Here is a 24,526-nt window from a genome sequence, read left to right as displayed (position 1 = left end):
TCGTTCATGCTTGGAGAATAAACTCTTGTAGTGGAAAGAACCCTAAGGTTGATAGCATTCAGGAACTTTTCTTTGGTTAGGATGACCAAGGAATCATCGATTAGGTTTAGATGAGCCTCTTGCAAGTTGTCGAGTGGGCGTAATGCAGAAAAGGCACATTTGAAGAGGGTCGAGAGAGGAACAACATCTGTGAATGAATTGAAGGCTCCAAATAGAGGGTGGGTTGACAAGAACTTGATCATTAGACGGATTGAATCATTGTAAGATTGATGATCTTCGAACACAACCCTAAAATTGCTTGAGGCAATTGTTGGAGACTGTTTCTTCAATGTAGAATCGGAACCAGTTGGTTGAACTGAGGCTGAAGCCTTGGATTGCTTCTTTGAGACCCCTGATTTCACCATTGTTGTTTTTAAAAAAAACTTAGGAACTTGTAGAAAACTGTATGCAAGAAGGTGAAGAGGAGAAAGATCGTCTTGAGATTTCAGAAAGCGTAAAGCTTTCTTGGGAGGGAAAAAGGGTTTTTATAGTTCCGGATTTCAAATGTTTATGTTATTTAATTTATTAACAGCCGTTAATGGTAAAACCCTTGGGTTTAAGCCATTATCAGCCATTCATAAAAGAAATTATTTTTTTTCCCTTTTTTTAGTTTTTTTTTAGAAGATAACGCATTTATTGAATGTCTGTCCACGATCAAGGATCGTGTGTAGGGGGGTTGCAAATCTGTTGGATAAAGTAGAAGTTGAAACAGATTAGACGTCTTGGGTAGGGAGATGTGAGAGAAAAAGGTAAAAGATTTCTTAAAAGATCTCTTTTATGGGAAAAACAATTTATTTGTCACATAACCTAAAATAGGTCTGACACCAAAAGTTTATTTGAAAAGAAACTGAAACGTTGTATGCTACAAAACGAATGTTTAAATTTAATATGGAAGAATTTTTATTTAATGTGAAACATTAAATAGCACACAATGCTCTTTTTTTTTTTAAATTAAGAAGAAGTGGTTGAAAAGCATTAAGTGTGACTGCGGATTGTCATCAAAGCAGATTGATTCTTCACTGCGGTGGATGAGCATGAGACTGCGGTAGAACAAACTAAGGAACACTTGACAAGATATCAGAAATAACAAGTAATAAGGACCCAAGAAATATAAATATGATATATGGTTGCGGTACACAAAGTATACTGAAACCATGTAGGATAAGTATATTCAGTGAGGACCGCAATGAAGAGACCGGAATTGGTCTGCGGTACCTATCAATTCAAAAATAATTGAGGACCCGGATTCATCATCCCAAACATTTGAAGAAAACTATTGAGTTTTGTTGCGTCAAGTGCTTTTGTAAACACATCTGCAATCTCTTCATGAGAGTTGACAAAATTCAGTTCGATGTTACCTTTGAGAATGTGGTCTTTGATGAAGTGATACCGAAGGTCAATGTGGTTCGTCTTTGAATGATGAATAGGGTTATAAGAAATCGCTATAGCACTCTCATAATCGCAATAGATCGGTATCCGCAACATTCTGTATCCGTAGTCCATAAGTTAGGTTTTCATCCACAAGACTTGAGAACAACAGCTTGATGCGGCCACTACTCGGCTTCTATGGTAGAAAAAGAAACACAATTTTGTTTCCGTGAGGACCAGCTAACCGGTCTTCCTCCAAGAAATTGACAACCACCGGAAGTGCTTTTCCTATCCAATATGTATCCGTCATGATCATCATTAGTGAATGCTTGAAGGCTGAAGTCGTTCCCTGCGGGATACTAGAGGCCTAAGGCTTTGTTTCCTTTCAAGTATCTGAGAATTTGCTTAACTGCGGTCATGTGTGATAGTTTCGGATCGGCTTGGTATCTTGCGCATAAGCCTATTGCGAAGACAATGTATGGCCTGCTTGCAGTGAGGTACATCAAAGAACCAATCATTCCTCTATAATTTTTGCGGTCTACTGATTCTCCGGAAGGATTAGCAGAAATCTTATATTCGAAGGCCATATGGACCTTGGCAGAGGAACAATTGTCCATTGTGTATTTCTTCAGCAGTTCAAAGGTATATTTCTCCTGATGAATGAATATCCCTTGAGAGACTTGTTTGACTTAAAGTCCTAGAAAGAAATTGATCTCTCTATTCATGCTCATTTGGAACTTGTTGGTCATGAGCTTTGCAAATTCATCCACCATCCTCTGATCTGTTGATCCGAAAATGATATCATCCACATAGATCTGTACAAGCATAAGGTGATTACAGTTTGCCATTCTAAATAATGTGGGATCAATCACTCCTCTTTTGTATCCGGACGTGATAAGAAACTCTGAGAGAGTCTCGTACCATGCCCTTGGTGCTTGCTTAAGACCATAAACTGCTTTCTCAAGCTTGTAACTGTACTCTGGGAAATCTTGACATCCGAAGCCTGGAGGTTGTTGGAGATAGACCTCTTCTTTCAGTTCACCATTCAAGAAGGAACTCTTTACATCCATTTGATGTACTTTGATATTTTTGTGTGCAGCATACGCTAAGAAGATGTGTATGGATTCCATCCTGGCTACAGGGGCGTAAGTTTCATCATAATCAACTCCTTTAAGTTGACTATAGCCCTTAGCAAGTAGTCTTGATTTGTTTCTAACAACCGCACCGGATTCATCTAATTTGTTCTTGTATACCCATCTTGTACCAACAATAGTGTGACCTTTTGGTTTCGGAACGAGTTCCCACACTTTGTTTCTTTCAAACTCTGCCAGTTCCTCTTGCATTGCAGATATCCAGTCGGTTTCCAATAAAGCTTCTTTAATGGATCGAGGCTAGACTGAGGATACAAATGATGCATAGTGACAGTGATCAGTTAAGTCTTTAGAAGATCGAGTTTGAATACCTGCGGATGAATTTCCAATGATTTGACCCGGTGGGTGGTCCTTCGTCCAGACATGCAGATGAGGTTGCAGATGATCAGCGGCTGCGGTGGAGGGAATGTCTTCAATATCTGAAGACTCTGCGACTGAAGACGGCAGTTGCCCCTGAACTTGTGAGCAGCCCGCAAAATTGTCTTGGACTGTGGGAGCTTGATCAGCATTTTCTTGAGCAATTGAGTGAGGTTCCCCCTGGATTACGGATGGGAGTTCCCCTTGAACCTGAGATGGTTTCCCCCTGGATTGTTGAGAGAGTGATAATCCTTGAATCGATTCTTGTGTCAATATTCTCTATATCTTCATCGTCTGAGTCTGAGGAAACATTTGATGGGAGAGTGACTCTACGGGTAGGGACCGGAGCTGCTTCCTCAAGAACTGGAACCTTGATGGTTGTCATTTTATCAGGAGTTGAACTTTCCCCCTCTACCGGCGAGGTGGAAGTGTTGGGTGACACGTCATCGGATAGAGTAGGACCAGAGACTTCGGCATGTTGTTGTTGAGCTTCTGGGGACACAAGAATTTCGGAGAGTTGAGCAGTCTCTAAAGGGTCGAAAAGGTCATCATAGTTTGTTTCAACTATGTTTAAGGGACCCGAAGAGGCTGGGATATCACTTTCCAGGATTGCTTTGGTTTCATTTGATGGAGCAATGTAGCGGACGTAACAGTCATTGAATTTGACATCGAAGCTTTCGACTATTAGTCTGGTGCGTCTGATGAGGACTCCATAGGCCACTTTGTTTGTTGAGTAGCCAAGAAAAATGCCTTCGTCTGACTTCGGTGCAAACTTGCTAAGATGATCCTTGTTGTTGATCACAAAACATCTACACCCGAAGATGTGAAAGAATCTGACATTTGGTTTGCGGTTGTTAAGTCCTTCATATGGAGTTTTTTTAGACGCTTGCAAATGATGCTTCGGTTTTCGACAAAGCATGCAGTTGCCACTGCTTCGGCCCAGAAGTAGAGAGGAAGGTTTGTGAAGTTCAGCATAGATTTGGCTGCTTCCACTAGGGTACAGTTTCTTCTCTCTACTACTCCATTCTGCTGCGGTGTGTACGAAGCTGAGAAGTTGTGACTGATACCTTTTGACACCAGAAAACTATTTAAGAGATGATTCATGAACTCAGTGCCATTATCACTTCGGATTCGGCCCACTGGTAATTTGATTTGAAGTTCAATCTCTTTGATGAAATTGATCAGAAACTATAGTGTTTCCGATTTGAGTCTCAGGAAGAAGACCCAAGTGAAACGAGTGAAGTCATCAACTATAACCAGTATGTATTTCTTGTGATGGAGACTGGCTACGGTAGATGGACCGCAGAGATCAATATGTAAGAGTTCTAAGGGTGCAGAAATGGATGAGTCAATCACCATAGGATGGCTTCCTTTAGATTGTTTTCCACACTCACAGGCTGGGCATAGAGTGTCGTTGTTGTACTTCAGAATGGGGAGACCTCGGACGAGTTCTCCGGTGACAAGGTTGTTGATATATCAGAAGTTTAGATGAGCTAGCTTGCGACGCCATAGCCAACTAACTTTGGATACTACTTTGGACAGAAAACACAGGTGCGGTTTCCCAATGATCAGAGAGACGTCCAACGGATACATGGTACCTTCGGACTTAGATTCGATCAAGCATGTGCTTCTTTCACTTGTCATAATGTAGCAGTATTCATTATCAAATTCAACCTGATGGCCTGCTTTACATAGTTGGCCTACACTGATGAGATTGTGTTTGATACCTTCTACGTAAGCAACCTTTTGGATAGAGAAGTTCCCTGTAGTAAGGACACCGTAACCTCGTATTATTCCATTCACATTGTTACCGAATGTGACGTTTCCACCATTGCATATCAGCCTGGAATCCCGAAGGTATTCTAACCTTCCGGTCATGTGCACGGAGCAAGCACTATCTATTAACCACTCCTCTTCTTTCTCCTCCTTGCATATTGCCTGAAAATTACACGGATAGTTTGGGCACCCAAACAAGTTTGGAGCCCGAGGCGACGGGTGGGTTTTTCAAAGATGTATGAACCGAGGTTATAGGGACAGGTTTTATGTCAATCTTGAGACCTAGACCTGGGTGTTTGTGAACCTTTGGAGTGTTGTGGAGTTTTGTAAAGTTACGAGGTTTTTGACAGGTGAAAGACTGGACTTGAGATGACCCTTTTTGACGATAAGATCCAAATGAGAGATTTCTCTCATTCATCCAGACACTGTGCTTGTTCAACGGTCCGGAGGGTGTAGGGTGAGTCTTATGACCAGTCCGAGACTGAGATTTGACATTGTTACTCTTGGGATTTGAAAAAGTACGGTTTGAAAGGGTGTGAGTACCTGAAAATTTCCTAGGTTGTGTCTTTCTGACAGATTGAGGTGACTTGAAATGTGTTGGAGTTGGTAAAATTTCTTTCCATTTTGGGTCGTCTAAGGAATAGATCTGAAAACCATTACTTTGAAAATACTTTACACGCTTTTGGGTTTTGTCAGAAGAGTTTGAAAAGGTTTTTGAAACTGTACATTCCTTTTTTGTTTGATTTCTTGACTACAGAGTTTTTCGAAAAGTAATTTGAGAAAACAAGTTTTTTTGGACTCTTATATTTTGAAATTCTAATTTATCTTTTGTTTTTTGAAAATGTTTTCCGCTTTTTATTACGAGATCTAAGTTCTTCTTTGAGGTCCACTTTTGCCCGAGTTTTTGGAGAACCGCAGTCAAGGGTGTTCAACTGCGGTTTCCTGGAAACCTTTGATTGTTTTTGAAAACATTGACTTGAGTCGTCTGAACTAGAAGATTCCAGACTCTGAGAGCATTGACCGTATTCGAAATTCTCTATGGGCAACTCATGATGAATTGGCTTAATGGTTGCTGAGCTCTTGACTGCAGTCTGAGGTAAGGAAGATTGAACTACCGCAGAGTAAGTCAAGGTTGATTCTTTTGTAGGACACTTGATAAAAGGCAGTTGCGAATTGGAACTACAGTGAGAGAGAGTGCGGTTTGAAGGCAGGGATGGGTAATTTACAAGAACTTTGGGACTCTCCATAAGAATTTCTTCATCAACAACAGATGAAGTTTGAGAGTTAGGAAAAATTATGTTAAGGATAGGTATTTGATCACTTGAGTGACTTGGAAATTCGGGAAGAATTTCCTCAATAACACAATTATTACTCAGTTTATGAAGACGTCCGAAGTGAGCTCTGATGTCTTCAGGAAAGGTTTTGTCATTGACTGGGAAGTGGAACTATCGGTCCGGAGGGACATAGGGACGGTGTTTGTTAAATCGGGGTGATGAATCCTTTGTGGTGGAATACCCATTGGACCAACCCCAATTGTACGTATTGTCAACTGTTCCATTATTCACAAGATTTTCAATGGCCTCGCTTTCATTAAACAAATTTTCGATTAATAAGTTCAAACGTACAATTTCCTTTTGTGCTAAATCCCTCTAATCTAATGCTATGCCTAGTTGGGTTTCACATAACATTTTTGCATCCTTCTCTAATCCTAAGTCTTTTTCTAGCATGGCCACTTTGAGTCTTTTGTCTTCTAGTCGTCCTCGAACATGGAACATTTCCTGGGACGCTATGTTCTTTTCATCTAGGGCTTTTTTTATAGTATGAAAGGATGGCAACACATGTGTCATTAAGATTGTCAAGGAATGGTTGACAATCATGCATGCTATAATTGAGAGTTTGAATCAAAAGTTTTACCTATTCGATAATGCTCAGAGTTCCGTCCTTGGCCATATAGCAGTAGTTCTTTTTGAGCTTGGTTGATCCATCCTCGTCCGCAGTTGCCAACATGCAGATTTTTCCTTTGCCCTTGATGTTGAAATCTTCATCCTCATCACCCGAAGACCACAGTTGATGATTTCTCTTTACCTGGGCCACATATGCCCTTCCCTTTTTTTTTCATCCATCTCCTGAGCCATTCGGAGATAAAAGGCTTTGTCCTTCACAACATTTGCTTTATAGTCCTTAGAAAAATGATTCTCTTTATTACACTAATGACAAATGATGACATCTTCTTTAACTTCAGTTGAGGGACCGGAGTCAGTTGGTTTAGTAGGTTGCGGTATTTCCTTGGTTTGATGAGAGTTTATCGGTTGCGGAGATTGGTAAGGGTTTTTGGGATATCGAGAGTGATTATTCTGAGGATTGAAGTTGTGGTTGAAGGGAGGTTTGGTAAATTGTTGATTTTTGCGAAAGGATGAGGGTGGTAGCCTGTTGAACTGTTGGCTAACAAGAGCTATAGCCTTTTGGAACTCTTCTTCATCATCGTATTCTGAATCAACTTCGTATGACTGTGGTGGGTTGTCATACGAGGGAGAGTAAATTGCAGATTGGGTGTGAGGAGCTTGAGCTATGAGAGCGAGTGGGCCTCCGAAGTCTGCATAGTCTTTGAGTACAGTGGATTCTTGTGCTTGAAGTTCACCATACAACTTGTAAAGAGATAAGGAGTGAATCTTCCTATCCCCTTGGACTATCATCTTAGCCGCAGTCCAATGTCTACCCAAACCATTGAGAAACTGAAGGTTTGTCTCATGGTTACTTCGGACAGTACCAGCATTTGATAACTTCATGACAATCAGATTGAACCTTTTGAAGGAGTCTTCAAGACTTTCACCAGCATGAGCTTTGAAGTTGTTGAACTCGTTGAGTGCGGTTGTGAGCTTCTTATCTTGAGCTTGTTCTGTACCTTCATACAAGTTCTTAAGAACATCCCAGATTTCTTTGGCTGACTTGCATTTGATGATGATATCGAAGTTGTCAGGAGCAACTCCGCAAGATATCTCATAAAAAGCAACAACATCATTTTCCATCTTATCATGATCATCTTTAGTGGGACGATTCATGGCTGGTTGACCTCCTCCCAGTCTGGTTTGAGTGCCATCAGTTTGAACTGGAGTAAGAACAGGGACATGAGGTCCTTTTTCTACAGATATCCACACATCTCGTCCAAGTCTTCTAAGATATCTCTCCATTCTTTGAGACTAGTGATGATATTCATTTGCCACCAATATTGGAGGTTTATTCGAACCTCCAACATTGTTGGAAACATTGAGTGATAATGCTTGTGCCATATTTCCTTGTTTTGAGAAAGATTTTTTTTTTTTAAAAATGAGCTTCAGTGGTATAGAAGGCCTTTTAAAATAAGAGTTTTGTTCAAAAAGCAACCACTTTGGCTCTGATACCAATTGTTGAGAGAAAAACTTGAGAAACACACTTGAACAAACGTTAGAACAAGTTATATTGTGGAATAAGTTTAACTCAAAGGATCATAAATCTCAACAATAATGAGTTAGAGTTAGAGTTAGATAATTAGATGCAGAAATATAACTGACAACAAGTATTATATAAATATACACATAAGTTGATTCGTAACAAGGATTGCAATCAAACCAAGTTAATAAATGTGATCAGCTTAACGTGATTAAGTCAAGAGTGACTTGCTCCGAGGAGAGATTATGATATTTAAGTATAGCAGGATCTTGATGGTAAGAGAGTAATGACAGATAATATAAGATGAGAGAAAGATGTGTGTTTAATCAGAACATGAGAGCTCTATATATAGAGTCTCGAAGATTACAATAAAAAAAACTAAGTCTAAATCTATCTAAGTGACCATGCAAGGCACACTGGATAAAAAAACGTAAAGTAAAGGATAACATATAAAGCTAAGTTAAGGTTTCGATGATGGCAACTGAGGATGCGGTCTGTGATTGCGGTTGAGAAGCTGATTGCGGATCAAGAGATGGCTTCGAATTAGCTAAGTTTAAGAGGGTCACTTTCTTGCTTCAACAATGTTTTAGTTAGCAATGAGACTTACCTTGCATAAATATGTGTTACTTAAAATTAGATTGGCTTCCGTTAATCTAAAAACTATGTTCAAATAACAATATACTTTCAACTATTAAATATTCATTTTAACAGCCTTCTTTTATCCTTTCATGTAACTATTTTGCTTTCTCTTCTGTCAACCACACGTAGCATCCACTATCTCACCAAGATACTCAACAACCTATTAAAAATCCAGAGTATGTGTTATCATTTTTTGTAATATTAATAAGTTTTTAATGAATATAAATCATATATACATATGATTCTAATATATCATTCTTAATCAAATTATTTAGCAAATTTTCAATTTTATAATACCATAAATTCATAAAAATACCTCTACAACAACATCAAAGTAAAATAGGCCAAGCCTTTTCCCAAGAGTTTTAGTCAATAGTCAACACTTGATATTATTATAAGAAATCACATATTAAAATTTAAACTAAACAGTGGAAATGAATGGAGCTTCATGTCTAATAAGTAAACAAAATGTTACCCTTTTATTGTCCTTCACCTCTAACATTTCCACCATAGCCACAACATTTTCTTTCATATAGACCCTTTAAGAGAAAGAAAAAAACCCACAATTATTACTGTTACTTTTTTATGAAAGCAAGATTGGAAAAAAAAACATCATATTTTAGTTTGCAAATGCGCTTCGTAACTTATGATATGTTGTATTTATGATTTTACTTAAAAGCCATAAGGGTATTTTTGGAAAATTATTCTAAGAACTAACTTATTGGTGATTATTTTACTTAAAAACTAGAAGGGTACTTTTAGAGCATGCATAATGAGTTTGCATTTTTCTATCAACATGCATAGAAATAGGTTGGAAATTTTAATGAATAGTAGATTATACCAACTTATATAAATCTTTCTTTATACAATTATAAGTAAAAAAATTAGCAATTTAAACATAGAAATATACCTAAGATAATCGGTTTTCGTCATCTGAATGACGTGAATTTCTTTCCCTGATTTGGAGTCAAAAGCAGAGGTTGCAGTTTCTCGTTGATTGTCATATGAAGGATCCTGATCCTTGCGTGCAATTTCCGATGATGATTTTGATTCCGTTCCAGCTTTTCTAGCTTCCTATTTGTACCTTTCTTCCACCTTTGGATTCCATAGAGGAACTCTTGTTTTTATATACCAGTTTGAAACCTATCCTTTACACTTTCTATCAGTCTGGTTCCGGTAGAAAACAACAGTAGAAAATAACAACAGAAGCGGAGTCGAAATCCCCAATTCGTGAGTTTCAAGTTTTTTGGCTAGATGATTTGAGAATACTTTTCAATGGTGAAAAGTAATATAAAATCCCAGTCGTGCTGAGATCATGATCGTTCTTTGCTTGTGGGACTTTAAGATTGGAAAATCTTAACATCAAACATCATGCTATTATTGCTACACACCAATATATCTCAATAGATATATAACAAAAATATATTTCATTGAAGGTTTTTTTTAATTTTTTTTGAATGCATGTGTTATTGGAAATAATATTTGTAGCAACCCAAAAATTCATATAAAAATTTTCATTTAATAATTAGAAATCTCATATCTGTTTTTCCAAAATTCCATTACATAAACACATTGCTCAAAAGATCAGAGTATCCAAGACAACTAGTGTGGAAATACTGGAGAGTACACGTTGTGCCATCAAGCCGGGTCCTTGCCCTTAGAACCAAAGTACCTGAAATACCCAACAAAACGGTAAGCAGGCGCTTAGTGAGTTCCCAAAATACGCAAAACATATAACCACATAATGCCATGCACATATATACATAAATTTGCCATGGACTCCCTCCATGGTCTTCATCTGGAATTCCATGGGCTACCCCATGGTCTTACATCCAAGGGCCATGGGCTCCCCCTCATGGTCTTACCAAGTGCCATGGGCTCCCCCCATGGTATTCACATAAGTCAATACATATCAAATCACAAAACCATTGCATATTCAACTATTAGAATCTCATATCAAGAAATGGGCCGACATTGGTGCCTTCGACCCATTGGAATAGTGAGAAGACTCACCTCAGTCTGTTGAAGACAATCACTGCTCAAATACCAGCCAAAATCTCACACTGAACAAACATCCAAATACCCTAATTAGGATTATAACTTAACCTAATCAAAGAGCCTAGAATTCTATGTCCAAGTACCTGTATAATGACTCAAAGGTCATTCCTTCACTAATTGGCCTAGCATCAAAGTCCAATTCTATATTGGGCCATAAGACCCAATAGGCCCAAACATACCAACATTGGCCCAAAGATAATTCAGGCCCAAACACCAACAAGTCCAGGCCCAAAACCATTAGGGCCCAAAGGTCCAAAGTCCGCCAAGGCCTAAAGCTTCTTGAGAGCCTACGCCCAGCGTACCTCTTCTGTATGATTAGCGTACTGGGCTAAGGGGATGTACGCACAACGTAGAATTTAGTACGCCTAGCGTACAAACCACTCATGCACAAAAGTCCATTAAGTGCTTAATGCATGCATGCTCTTCACTCAAATTCCAGATCTTGGTCGATTTAATGGTCCTAAGGCATAGAGTTGGAAACTTTATGCCTTTTCATGCTATATAAGATCCCAACAACTCAATCTACCTCATTAAGACCTTTCCAAAGGTCTTAACTCATGCATGGAGCCATAGAAGACATCAAGTTTGCATTTTTATACTATAAACAAGTCTAAGAGTCTCAGATCTAACCTTCCTAACCTCTAGAGTTGTCCAAACTCTCAAGAGATGATTTATAGACTCAAAAGTGGACTCTAGGAAACCGTAACTCAACAAGTAAGGAGGATAGACAAGATGCAAGCTTTCTACCTTCAAAAGCTCTCCAAGATGCTCTAAATGCAGGATCCAAAGGCTCCTTTCTTGATCAAGAATTGAACACAATCTTCTTCTTCTTGTACACCCTCTAGAAAGGCCACCAAACACACCTTTAAGCTCAAATCTCATACTTTCTTGCAAATGTAGGGTTTAAGGATGAAATGCGGCTATGGAGGCTGATTAGGGTTCGGTCCAAATGATATAAGGTTGTTTAAATAGGGTGCAAGTCATGAAATTAGGGTTTTTAGTCTCTGGTCTCGTACACCCCGTGTACATGCTCGTACGCCCCGTGTACGAGCCTCATCTCCACGATGCATGCTCAAGCGTATGCCAAGGGTACGCATATGTACGACCACCGTATGGAAGGTTCTCATTTGCCAAAAAAGAAATACTTCAAGGGCTAAAATGGAATACAAGGATTGGAGTTTTACAATATTCATAAAAAATAATGTGAAGTTACAATATATCATTCCATTATCAAAAAATAGAAGAGGAAAATACCTTCTTCCATGAAATGGAAACCATTACGTCCGAAAAAATCACCATTTTTTTATGTTCAGTTTACTGCTACATGTCTAACAAACATGGTTTGCATACAAAACACAACAATGAAGAACTGTAAATTTCTATGTATTTGTACATCTAACTTTATGATCCCAACAAAAATTCCTTTATAGTGATCCCAGAGAAGCATCCTACAGAAGTTTCAATTATTTCCTCCAATCTTCTAATTTAGCAACCTTCTCGACTTGTTCTTGTTTTGGATCGTGACCACACCTTGCTTTCTGTTGTTGAGCCTCCATGAATAGAATCTGGAACCCGACATTATAAACAACAATCATATCACGAAAACAATAATTTTGGGGATTAATTACACTGTTTAAACCCATATTTTGTAAGGAGTTACGTTTTTTTTTCAGTGGTCGAATTTGTTTGTCAATATCATGAACGTGGTCCGTTGTAGCTGAAGATTTCATTGAACTTGAGGGAGGAGTAGCAACAACACATCCAGAAACCGTGATCTCATTTATCTGGGACACAATCGACCCAAAAACTTCAACTTGGAATTAGAGATCTGCCAAATAAATCAACACAAAGACAATAATCGGTAATAAAAAAACAGACAAACATTTCATAGAACACCTTATCTACATACCACATATACATCTCCAAAAGTACATATAGAGAGATAGAGAGAAGGCGATTACAGTTGATATTGATGCAGACGATTTCCGATACTCAGATTTGGAAACAGGAAAAGATCTCACAATTGACTACAACAACCGACTATACCCACTAACAACATATATAAATGTAATTAGACTCTTGAAAATAAATGTAATAAGTGAAACGTAACACCCACCAACACCATATATATATATATATATATATATATATATATATATATATATATATATATATATATATATATATATATACCAAAATAGATTCAATCAGATGAAAATCTTATGCGTGAAACATTTTATATTATAATTAATTTGGCTGAAAATCAACATACCCTGGTTCTAGAATTTCATCGACCGGTTGCGGTTCACGATGAAACTCTCCTTCAAATCTCATTAGAACAGCAACGGTCCTGCAACGTATAGGGTGGCCGATGGAGGTGGTGAAAGCCACTTCGGTTCCAACTGCCAACCAATTGAAATTAGGGAAAATATTAGAAAACATTACCCACAGTTTGCTCCTAGCATTCCATTGAAATAGGAAGAATGTTCAATGAGACTATAAAATTACGAACAATAAAGGCTCAATAGAGCTAAATTTTCAAGAAAAAAACTTGAAATTTAATCAGATAAAGATGCTCTGGAGTATTGATTTCAAGCTTTATCAGCTCCTATAAACATACGATTTCTGACCATGGTTGTTAACGTCGACCAAATTCTCGAGGTTGATAGAGGAAAAGAGATGAATAAATCAATAAAAAGAAGGGATGAAGAGGTGGATTTGGTGAATCCTTGGCAGTGGCGATATCAACAAAGAACGAATGAGGAAGAGGGAGGGGGATGATGCGGAAAAAAGTGGGAACAATCGAGAAGATAGGCAGTGAGGAAGGAGTCGATAAATTGAGTCATAGAGATAACGGTAAGCCGATGGATCGGTGTTAATCCAGGTGAAGGAACTAGCTTTATAGACCATACACGGGTCAGGTACTGTTCATAAGGAAACTCTTATATATATATATATATATATATATATATATATATATATATATATATATATATATATATATATATATATAATGGTCTAATAAACAAGTAAACTGAAAAAACTTTCACGTTGTGGAGATAAAAATATATATTTTTTTCAATTAAAGTTTTTGCATGAAAATACTCAACGAAAAACTCTCTTGGATGCTCTAACTTTGTTTTGAATTCATCATCTTTATTTGTTCTTCTTGTCTATATCGAAGTCATGTAGCATAATGTTAGATCAATTTCAATGTTGTGTAATGAGATCTTTTACTCTTATTCAAAGTTTTGATTCATATGCAACTCTGTTTATTTGATATGTCGTTACATCTAGAGGTCGTTTGATAGTTGTTGATTGGGTTAGAACTAACTGGGTTAGAAATTCTGACTGACCAGATATTTGACTGGGTTTATATTGTTTGATTATTTCGCTGATTGATTGTGCTGAATAATGAAAACGACCATATTACCCTTATGTTGTCTCATACGAATAAATTCTGATTTCATACGAAGATTATAAAACATTTCAACAAATTCTAATTTCATACCAATGCTTACAGCATAAATCAATATGATACAAATTCAGATTTCAGATTTCATACCAACAAATTCAGATTTCAACAAATTCTAATTTCATCGCAAGATCATACAACATAAATCAAGCATAAATCAAGATCATAATCTAATTACATACAAATACAAATTCTCATTTCATACACATACATATTCTAATTTCATAAACATATAATATGATTTCATAACCATATAATCTGATTTCATAAACATATAATCTGGTTTTATACATATAAGTTCATATTTCACATACATATAAACTGATTTCATACATACATGGTTAGATTTCATGTAGATACGATCTGATTTCATACATAGTTCTTTTTTCAACCGATTTCATACCCAATTAGTTTGTCAACTATTTCAACATCAGCTCAAACTGATTTAAGAAAAAAAATTACACAAAACCAATGCTTACCTGTTGTTGTGGATGTCGAAGTCGTTAGAAGTTTTCCAAGTGATGGCAGTGACTGAGAAGGCGTTGAAGTGGCCGGAGGGAGCTGTTTCAGGTTGTATGGAAGATGGAAGGAAGGGAAGAAGCGGATGTTAGAGGTGTGTTTGTGTGATTTCTGTTAGAGCGCAAGGGCATAAAAGGGATGATAGGATTTTTTTTATTAGCATCGACTGTGATGGGGACCGAGTCAGTCTATTGGTCAAATATTGTTAACTGAGTTTGCCATTTTGGAGTTCTATCAAACAGTTTGACTGTTGATTGAGTCAGCAGAAAACTCTTACTGGATCGGGTAAGTGCAAAATAAACAACACGATAGTCGATTTTGTGAACTTTAAAAGATCACCTATAATAACATATTTGTAGAAATTGGTACTAGTTAGGAGTTATTCTTCTGATTTAGTTACTTATCTAGAAGCTTTGATGACCTTGTGCATAAAGTTAAAAACTCAAAACTCAAAGGTACCGCTGACATACAAACTTTTGATGAAAAAAAAGTAGAAAAGCTAGCCTACAAAGAATACACCCATGGGGGATCTGCTCCATATGATATGAACGTGTTTAGTTATTTTGAATTTACTTGTATATTGGTTTGACCCAATAGTTGTTAGGGTTTACGGTTATAAGTATTAACATTTAGAAATTCCAATGTAATTACTTTTATAAATAATGGAGTAAAAGAAGTGTCACATCCCAATTTTCAAGCCAAAATTTTCATTTTTATTTATTAAAATATATCTTAGTATAATTACATTATACGGAAACATGTTTTTAATGTGGGTGTGTACAGTTGAACCTTGCCCTTCACATGAGTACCTGAAAAACATTTATATTAAACTTGGTAAGCACGGAACATAATGAGTTCCTCAAAATACCATGTACCACAATACATATACATGCATACAAACAATGGCTCTGGTACTTTTGTCGTTCCGCCATCAACTTTAACTAAATCTACGCGGGTCCATAGGCTCCCATATTTTGGTCGTTCCGTCGTCAACCCTAACTAAACCTACGTGGGTCTATAGGACCCCATACTTTGGTCGTTCTGCCATCAATCCTAACTAAATATGCATGGGTCTATAGGCTCCCATACTTTGGTCGTTCTGCCATCAAACCTAAATAAATCTACGCGTGTCTATAGGCTCCTGTACTTTGGTTGTTTAACCATCAACCCCAACTAAAGCTACGTGAGTCTATAGGCTCCTTTACTTTGGTCGTTCTAACATCAACCCTAACTGAATCTACGTGGGCGTATAGGCTCCTATACATTGGTCATTCTACCATCAACCCTAACTAAGTCTAATATCACAACAATTTCGCACATAGAGACTGCACTTTAGATTCTACTAAAACAGGTATATTTATACTTTCTATTCTACCAGTCTACACTTAGGTACATAGAGAAAATGCTGCCAACACTATTCTACCAATTCTCTATCCTAACATACATAGGCATGTATTGTAATACATAGTATAGTGAGATAACTCACATGGACAATTATTCAGAAGAGTGACAGCTGTCTAGGTGATCTTACTGACGATCCAACTTACGGTAATGCGCCTAACAAGTATTAACCTATAATACTATTACTTATTAATCTCTATGACGATTTGGTAATGAAAGCTAGATCTTTCATTAATCCAAATGCAAATTGAGATTTCTGTCAAATACGGATCAGCCAGGCCGAACAGTTAGCAGGCAGGACCATTTTGGCATATAGCGGTTTTGAAATCCAACAACCAAGCCAACATGACCATTCTAGACACCTCTCATGTATGTTGATCAATCAACATTATAACTAGAATTACTGATAAATCTTATTTATATATCGATAACAATGATTATGAATATAAATATAAGTTACACTTGAAGCGTGGTTGAATTTACAGGTATCCTAGTGATAACTGATTGCAGGCAGGGCTTCAATAGCAAGCACTTTTATTTTCCCGTACCATTGCCTCAGAGCTTTAATAAAGTGGATTTCCCCAGATTCATGAAAATACCCTGGAAGTCGGATATTGGAGAGAGATGAGAGAGTTTCGAGTAAAGAGGGTGTGATAAATGAAAGGAACCAGAGGTATCTATTTATAGTAAGGGAACGTATTCCGTTCAGGGTAACGTCGATCCTTTCACTACCTGCCACGTCTCAAAATCCCCATGGTCCACGTTGCACCTTCTAGAAGTTGTGTGCACCACATATATTGAGCGCTGCGTAAAACGTAGATTTTGTAACTTATGTAATTTCTTCATATAAACTCCATTTTCAACGTTATTTATATCCACGCATTGCTCTCGATGAGATCTATAATGTTTATTTAGACTCTGTCAGTTTATTCTCAATTTATTTTTAAATTTTTGTTTTTATTGGCTTAGACTATTGAAGTCCGTATAAAAATTGTAACTCTCTCATACGATATCCATTCTCGGCTGTCTTTATATGGAAGGATGGGTATTGATGAGATCTTTAAATCTCGTTTAGATTGTTTTCCCTAACAATCAAACGATTTAATTTTCGGTTTCTGTGTCGCACACTATTGTGCTGCAACTTCTAAAAATCATAACTTCCTTTTATGAAGTCATATTTGGACGTTCTTTATGTGTACACTATCGGTTTTGCGATTACTACAAATTTTGTCAAGACTATTTATCTCAAATAGTCGTCTATCCAAAACGTTTATTTACATGAATGATTGTTCATACTATATGGCGAAAATAGGGTGTTACAACTCTCCCCCAGTTATTAGAGATTTCGTCCCCGAAATCCTTTTCCTACCATATCTTAAGATAAATCCTATGTTATCCTACTGGGGTTTCATGAGATCAACTCAAGATCTAGTCGACGTTGCCACATTGAATCTGTCAATTTGTACTTATTTAGCCAAATATGTTTGTTTTCTACCGTAGACGTACTCCCGAGCTCCTTGTGATGCCTTCTAAAACTGGGAATTCATCGGTCTGGACTTCCAGAATCTACACACTAAGATTGATGATCTCCTTTAGACATAAACTATCGACACAATCGACTCGATATAAGATGATTAATTAAGGAAATTTATCTATGACATCCTAACGGAATCCATTTTTTGGAACATGCCTCTAAAAGGCTTATGTTATATCATTAAAATACACATGAATCTAGATGAAATATTCCAACCTAGTTAGGGTGTTCCAACATCCTGAATTTTAACTAAAATTACTATAACCGGTTTACTGGCTTGAAAACACCGGAACCAATACAATAATATTGGTGACATAATCATTATAAGGCTTGTTTATCTTCCAACCTACTAGATTATAAGGAACACTTGGTCACCAATAGTCTTCTCGCGAGGCTCTAACTATTTTTTTCTATGGCAAGGTATAACTATTGTTCAAGCAATTCGTTATTAATCTACACTTTACGGATGCTAAAGTCTAACTGTTATCCCATGTCAAAATTTGATCCCAGTTTTTTAATTGTTACACTTATCGACTAGAGCAATAACTAAACTAAACACATAGCTTACCCCGAAGACCACTGACACATATGAAGTTGCACTTGACGATCTAACATGACTCTTAACTGAATGAATGTATCCAGGAATTTATGCTAATTACTTACAATCCTATTGTGTTCTCCGTTGTCAACTGAAACTTTGCATCCTAAAATATTGAACAGGTCTTCGACAATATCCTACTGTCTTACTGTAGTTCTAAACCTCAGAACAAATCCTTAGATGTTTTCCTTCCAGGTCTATCTTTTATTGACATCTGATGAGGCATCTTTGCAACCAAATCTCCAACGATTGTTAATGCTTCTGCAATTTTAACACTGAGTCACTCCTAGAATTAAACTCTTTCCAATTTATGCTATGGATTCTTAGTTAATCTCAGTTTCTATTGACAACATGAAGACCATTTAATTGAACATGATCAACAACTTGATCTATAAATCCTATTATGTATACTTCTGATACATTTGCAACCCTTTGAAAGTACTATCGCCTCTCTTTAATTAACATGGCCCATCCTGAATGTTCCTCTTCTAGGAATCTCTAATTGTAATTACACAAACACTCTCTCTTTTGACGTTGATCCTACTGCTACAATCCTTTCTCGCGGGTTAACTAAATCCTTACTATGGATTGAATTAAATCTCTAATTCTGGTGTATGTCTTGAGTACTTGATGTTTTTATGGCATTCTACGCGACCTACTAAATTTTTTATCTAACCGATCCTATACTGTGAGGATAAATTCTACATCCTCAAAGGCACAAACCTACATGGTTCTCTTGGCTGTCTAAGTCGTACGTGGGAGTTTTGAAAATTCATAACTCCTATCAGACGTATTGGGAGGAAAGACCAACCTTTCCTTGAGAAGCAAGAAACTCATAGTCTATGCGTAATCTAACAGAAGACTTCTTTCTTCTGTTACTCGCACAACGAAATCGAGACTACAAACTCCGACTACTCTTGCTGTAACTCTCCTGTCCTTGACGTCGAAATCGAAAGTCACACTACTTTTCGCACTTTCTTCTTAAGGGTCAGTTCTCCCCCACTTGGGTTAGACACATCATTTTTTTCTACTCATAACTAGCCGAAGTCTAAGCTAGATTTACCTATGTGACTTGTAGCTCCTCTTGACTTTGTAGAAAGTCATGTTTGTTATATCCATTTGTGCCTACCGCAAGTGGTCTTCTTGTATAGCGCGACCAAAACATGATAAGGTCGTGACAAGTGTAATGTTGTATAGGAACGCACTAACATACATATATAACTAAATGGTATAAGGAGGTTTTACTAACGTAGTCGAACTACTAGCAACAACGATGGTTGCTGAATTCACACCATGCTTCTAGTTTCTCTGGGACGACGATCACCTTGTCGCATTCCAATTGTCCTTTTTAATTAAAAGGTCGGTACTCCATCGGTCGATGTTCTCAGAACCAAATCACTTATTTAATTCTACTTTATACAGACTCGATGTTTTGTGGCCACTTGGGCCTGAACTTAGACTCACTCTCCTAGACATCACCGAACAACATTTAATGACAGAAATAACGTAAAACGAATTTATAGTGTTAGCCATACTATCTACCTAACTACCAGTGCCTTAGCAACTTTGTGACTGTTCCTGATCTAAGTGCGATTCATGTGCTTCAGCTACTACCTTTCACACCTAGTCATACTTGTGTTTAGAATTGTCTCGCAATTTCCAAGTCACTTTCAAAACTACACACAATATTCACTATATATATATATATATATATATATATATATATATATATATATATATATATATATATGTGTGTGTGTGTGTGTGTGTGTGTGTCCCATGAGCACATAAAACTAGTTTTTCCTAGACTCTACTAGGACTTTGCATCTTTACCGATGCTTTATCTACAAATATATGTCCTATCCAGCATATATTAAACTTCCTAGACTCTCTTTCTAAGATTCATTTCCACTTCACCATAATATTAGGTGAAGAAGAACTTCTACCAATATTAACTAATTATTGGACGAATACAATTGCATGCCGCTAAAATCAAATAGTCACTTGGTTGAAAGATCCGATACTACGACGATTAGACTCAGACGAGAGCTGCACAATAGTGCCAAATCAAGAAATCTAAGACTATTTAATTATGGGAGCAGGCAACCTAACGTATTTGTGAAATAACTAATCCATATTAATATAGACTCTAAGCAGCAATTAACAAGAAAATTCCTAGGCTATAAGGCATTTTTAGTATCAGGCGTATCTATTTAGCATTTCTAGATAAGATCCGTAGCCTACATACTAGTATGCATTTCTAACAATTTACATATCAAAAATCACAACAATATGTATATTTTGTGAATCACTTTCCTTTTGAGCTTTGGTTGACTATACGCATTGCATTCTTCCCTTTTGTGTTATTCTTTTTATAAAAAAATTTGTTAAGATATTCAGATCCTTGGTTTGAGTTTGGAATAAAACGAACGTTCATCCAATTCTATCAAACCAGGGCTCTGATAACAACTTGTCACGTCCCGATTTTCAATCCAAATATTTCATTTTTATTTATTAAAATATATCATAGTATGATTACATTATGAGGAAATATGTTGCAAATGCCTTTGTGTATAGTCGAACCTTAACCTTCACATTAGTACCTAAAAAACATTAGTATTCAAGTCGGTAAGCACGAAGCTTAGTGAGGATCACAAAATACCATATACCACAATACATATACATGCATACAAACAATGGCTCCCGTACTTTTATCGTTTCGCCATCAACCTTAACTAAATCTACACAGGTCTATAGGCTCTCGTACTTTGTCATTCCGCCACAAAGCCTACCTAAACCTACGTGGGTCTATAGTCTCCCATACTTTGGTTGTTCCGCCATCAAACCGAACTAAATGTACGCGGGTCTATAGGCTCCCGTACTATAGTCATTATTCCATCAACCCTAACTAAATCTATGCAGATCTATAGGCTCCCATACTTTGATCATTCTGCCATCAACCTTAACTAAACCTACGTAGGTCTATAGGGTCCCATACTTTAGTCTTTTTGCAATCAACCCTAACTAACTCTACACATGTCTATAGGCTCCAGTACTTTGGTAGTTCCACCATCCACCCTAACTAAGTCTAATATCACAATAATTTCACATATAGAGACTGCTCTTTAGATTTTACTAATACATGCATATTCAAACTTTCTACTCTACCAATCTACACTTAGGTACATAGAGACTATGATGTCAACTCTATTCTACCAATTCTATATCCTAACATACATGAACATATATTGTAATACATAGTATAGTGAGATAACTCACATGGACAGTTATTCAGAAGATTGACAGCCATCTGGTTCATCTTATTGACGATCCAACTGACGGGTAACACGTCTAACAAGTATTAACCTATAATACTATCACTTATTAATCTCTATGATGATTTGGTAATGAAAGCTAGATCATTCATTAATCCTAATGAATACTAAGAGGTCTATCAAATAAGTGTCAACCACGCCAGACAGTTGTGAGGCAGGACTATTTTGGCATATAGCATTTATGAAATACAAAAACCAAGCCAACATGACCATTCTAGACACCTCTCCCATAAGTACATCAATCAACATTATAACTGGAGTTACTGATAAATCTTATTTATATATCCATTACAACGACTATGAATATAAATATAAGTTACACTTGAAGCGTAGCTTAACTTAGATGGATCCTAGCAAAAACCATTCACTGGTGGGCTTCGATGTCGAGCAATTCTATTTTTTTCGAACCACTGCATCAGAGATTTCACTAAAGTGTTGTTCCTCAGACTCCCATAAATTCCCCAAAAGTCGGATCTTGGAGAGAGATGAGAGATTTTAGAGTGTCTGTTTCACAGTAGGTTAACGTCGATCCATTCACTCCTTGCCGTGTGTCAAAACCCATGTAGTCCATGTTGCACCTTCTAGAAGTTGCACTCCGTGCAAAACACATATTTTATAGATTTTGTAACTTCTTTATACGAGTTTAGTTATCAATGTTCTTTATATCCACATGTAGCTATGGACGAGATCAACAATTTTCATTTAGAATTCGCTGGCTAATTTTCACTTTATTTTTAAAGTTATATTTTTATAGGGTTAGACTATTAAAATCCGTATAAAAATCATAACTCTCTCATCCAATATCCGTTCTTGATTGTCTTTATATCGACGGATAGGTATTGACGATAACTCTCATTTATATAGTTTTTCCTAAAAATCAACCGATCTTAATTCCGGTTTCTGTGTCGCACACTACTGTGTTGTAACTTCTAAATATCATAACTTCCTCTTATGAAGTCAGATTTGAACGTTCTCTATATGCATGGTCTTGATTTTGTGATGACTACTAGATTTTTCAAGACTATTTATCCTAAATAGTTTTCTATCAAAATTGTTTATTTATGTGATTGGTCGTTTATACTGTAAGGCGAAAATGGGGTGTTGCAAGAAGAGTTTTTCGTTTCATGCCCATGGATGTAGGTCAAATTGACTAAATTTATTCGAGCACTTAAATTTGTTGGTTGATGGGACATCATCTTACAATTTTGATTTGGAGAAGTTCTATAAATCGAATGATTTCATGTTATGGAAGGTGAAGATGAAGGCTATTATGGTTTAGCCGGTTAGTGCGATGACCAACGGCGATGAAGACATATATACCGAAGTGAATATTTTGGCGAAAGGGCATAAGATGATTATATTATGTATGAATGATGAAGTGTTATAGGAGGTTGAAAATCAAATGAATATTGTTGGGCTATGGGAGAAACTCTATGAAAAATATCAAAATAACTCTTTCACAAATCCGTTGTGTTGTATCTTAATCAATGTTTGTACACTATTCAAATGTCTAAATGTACTCGGGTAAAGGATCATCTTGTTATTTTTATCTGTATTGCCCTATGTAATGACCTAAATTTCCCATTGTTAACGAGGTTAGCATTCGTTTATGTTTTTTAAACCGAATTGAACTTACTTGGTCATAAATGGTTATTGAATGACTAAAAAGTTTAATAAAATGAACCTTGAATCTATATATGGGTCCCAGGGTATTATGTCATAATTTCAGGGCCAAAAAAATAACTTATGGACTATATAAGTGAGGCTAACTCTAAAATCCGCGTCTGTAACCCTATTTTTAGCCAACAACACTTAGATTGAGAGAGTTCATCTGAGTTTTCCATTCTCGTAGTTTGAAGGTGATTCAAGTGATGAAAGTTTCATTTTTGGTGGATTCTTAGTGGTGTAATTCTTGACTTATTTCCTCCATCTTGCTCCTGGTGTTCTTCCATGGTTCCAGAAGTTTTGTAATCAATTTCTATCCCTATTTCTATGTCGGTTCCATATAAATTGGTATTCGATGAGTTGTTTCATAACTGGTATGTTTTTGGTGTTCTTGTGAAAAGTATGTTTTAAGCTTGTTCATGAGCGAACGATACATGTTAGGATTGTCTGATCTGTTTGAAAACACCCTTAAGTGAGTTTGGATGAGATTTGCAATGGCTAGGTTTAAAAATACCAAATACATACAAAATAATGGTTGACGCCGTGCGCGGATGAGTTTTTCAGGTTCTGGTGTATGCTCTCTTGTATGAATATGATGTGCCCCTACTTTATACCTGACGTGTCTAGTGGCCAGGTTGCGGCTGGAACTTGTGCAATGGACCCGTGAACATGATGTGTTTCTAGTCTAAAGTCGTCCTCCATTAGTGCAATCCGACACACTCTTAGCAAGAATATGACATGCCATCGTACTTAGCAAGCACATGACACGTTGTCGTAAGAGTGAAGTTTATCTTACTATTTTGTGCTTGTTTCTTATTAGGCTTTGTACGATTTTTAGGGTGGTTAGTAACAATGTTGTGGATCTTGCTTCTTTGCTTACTGTGCATCAATTGAGACTTGAGATGAGTTAGTAGTATTACTCAATAAAGTGCATATTCAAAAACTACACTTCGTATGTAGTTCTTTGATTCACATTAGGATTAAACTTGTCATTGTTTGTGCTCGTATGCTTTGTATGCTATTTTTTATGCTTTGGAACACAATTATTATGATGAAAATGTTGTAAGTGGCATGCTAGCATAAGTTTAATTGAAAAGATTGTTAATTGACTATGCTTAGATGAAAAGTTGTTGCTTATGGTACATGCTATAACACTCATTTTGGTTGTATGAGTTTACATGCTTA

The 24,526-nt window shown here is 36.8% G+C and overlaps 1 long non-coding RNA gene across 3 annotated transcripts; it reads right to left on the bottom strand.

Moving 5' to 3' along the window:
• Positions 1–12,075: 12,075 nt before the first annotated feature.
• LOC145116890 (uncharacterized) lies at positions 12,076–13,674 on the bottom strand. Of its 3 annotated transcripts, XR_013712359.1 has the most exons (5): positions 13,327–13,674; positions 13,087–13,216; positions 12,776–12,863; positions 12,475–12,642; positions 12,076–12,379 (listed from the first exon to the last, which is right to left on the bottom strand). It is a non-coding gene; the product is annotated as an uncharacterized LOC145116890 (long non-coding RNA). The 3 variants fall into 3 exon arrangements; XR_013712358.1 differs by having other exon boundaries at positions 12,077–12,379; positions 13,087–13,674; XR_013712360.1 differs by lacking the exon at positions 12,776–12,863 and having other exon boundaries at positions 12,077–12,379; positions 13,087–13,674.
• Between the last annotated feature and the right edge of the window lie 10,852 nt (positions 13,675–24,526).

The sequence above is a fragment of the Lactuca virosa genome, chromosome 5 (genome assembly GCF_052849685.1).
Source record: "Lactuca virosa cultivar CGN04683 chromosome 5, Lactuca_virosa_CGN04683_v6, whole genome shotgun sequence".
Classification (NCBI taxonomy): Eukaryota; Viridiplantae; Streptophyta; class Magnoliopsida; order Asterales; family Asteraceae; genus Lactuca; species Lactuca virosa.
This window is presented reverse-complemented; position numbering and strand designations above follow the sequence as displayed.